Genomic DNA, 2,224 nt, shown 5'->3' with positions numbered 1-2,224 from the left:
AAAACAATAACAATAACAACAACAATACGAACAATAACAACAACAATAACAATAATAATAACAACAATAATAAAAATAACAACAACAACCATAGCAATAAAAACAATAACAACAACAATAACAATAGCAACATAAATAACAACATCAACAATAACAACAGAAATAACAACTATAAAACAACTACAATAACAACAATAATAACAATACTAACAATAAAACCAACAACCACAATAACAACAACAGTAATATTGACGCAGGATACGTTAAGACATCATTTGAAGTCGAAAAATTAAAAGTTTATTAAAGAAAGACAGGTGTTTTTCAATAATTAGCCTCTGGATCTAAAAAAAATCTCGTCTTGACAGGCATGGAAACTCCCAAGGACAAAGTAAATCTGTTGTACTTGCGTCTTATATCGTATTTCTGCAAAAGAAAAAAAAAAACCTGTGACTGATGGGAATCAATTTTACCTTGTGCAGAAGACATCGTCTATGACATAATCGAAGATAAGGGAGTTAAATCCTCGGAAATTATAAAGCTTTCTAATCATACTGTACATCACCACTTGCTTTCTTCATATTAGTAGTTGGTGAATCATCATATTATATAGGTAATCTTCCTCAGTTATCAGTTTATGTGCGATAGATGAATAATGGCTATTTTAAGGATGAATTTCTTTCTTGCTGACCATTAGAAACCACTAAAGCTGTGGTATATTGGAAAAAATAAGATAATTTCTTTAAAAAAACAAGAATTGATGTGAGAAAATGTCAGTGGTGTGTATACTGGTGGTGTACATTCTATGCTGGGTTGTAGCTCTTGGTTTCAACAGAAGGTAAAGAAATTTTCTCCGGAAGCTGTTGGAATTCATTGTATGATACATCGTCAAGTATTTTCTGCAAAAACACTGCCAAAGATTTGAAGAATTATGCAATCAGTTGTTAATGCAGTTAACCGTATAAAGTCAAATGCATTGACCAACCGCTTGTTTGCTAAAGTGTGTCATAAAAAAAATGGACACTAAGCATGAAGTTCTGTTGCAAACTGAAGTAAGGTACCTACCAAAAGGCAATCCCTTGCAGATATTTTTAGTTGAATTCTGAGGTCAGAGAATTCTTATTTCGGCAAGGAAGAACAGAACTTTCAAGTTTTTTAGGTGATATGAATAATTAAGCAAAAACTGCATACTTAGAAGATTTTTTTCGCCATTTTGAATTCCCTTAACCTTCCACTTCAGGTAGAAAATTCCGTCATTTTTGATTTTGCAGAAAAACCAAATGCCTTCCAAATGAAGCTGGATCTTTGGAAGTAAAAGTTGAAAGAGAAATTTCTACGTTTTCCAAATTAAATGTATTTGTTGAAGAAAATGATAATGATACTACATTAAAAAACTGTTTTCAAACTTTACTGATCCTACCTTTTAGAGACCTTAAAAGAGGAATTTAGCCAATATTTTCCCGAAAATAAACCATTTGATGCAACAATTGAAAATGTTCCTGAAAGATATCAATTTATTGATCTTTTTAGTTCTGATAGTGCTACAGGTGACTTTGATTCCCTATCAGAGATTCAGTCTTGGATAAAGCAGTTACTTCGATATCAAAACTTGGTTGAAGGTATGCTTAAAATGTATGTGTGAAGTGACCTTTTCATCTTTACTTTTAATAAAGTCGAAGCTAAGAACTAGTCTCCATGCTGAAGATGAAAGACGTTATGCTGTATCGAAAACCTCACTGTGGATTGGAAAAGAAGTGCCAACCATCACATGAAAGAACATCACTGTTTATTATCAAGAAAATGCATTTGTTACTCTAACCAATAACATTGTATTATGCAGTGTGTTATATTAAGAAATTATATTATATATAAGTGCATTTTTGGGCTTTTGCTATTTAATGATAAACCGTATAACTTAATCAATTATCTTTATCCATTAAAAAAAAAGAAGACAGCCTTGATATTTGAGTGGGGTTGCAAAATATATGGGGAAGCTAAAATGGGGTCACCACTGGAAGAAGCTTAGGAACCACTGATTTAGACAGATATGCACACATACAAGCATACAGATTCAACCCTTCTGCCTCATCCCCCTTTCCTAACTACAACACAGCAGTTTGAGCAATTTCTGGGTTTTGGTTTCAAAGTGTACCCCCACCATAAAGGTATGACCGCTCTCTTTACCCTCTACCCGAGGGACAGGAGAGACCGAATAGTTATACGTTTG

Source organism: Palaemon carinicauda, chromosome 36 (assembly GCF_036898095.1).
Source record: "Palaemon carinicauda isolate YSFRI2023 chromosome 36, ASM3689809v2, whole genome shotgun sequence".
In the NCBI taxonomy this organism is placed as follows: domain Eukaryota; kingdom Metazoa; phylum Arthropoda; class Malacostraca; order Decapoda; family Palaemonidae; genus Palaemon; species Palaemon carinicauda.
This window is presented reverse-complemented; position numbering follows the sequence as displayed.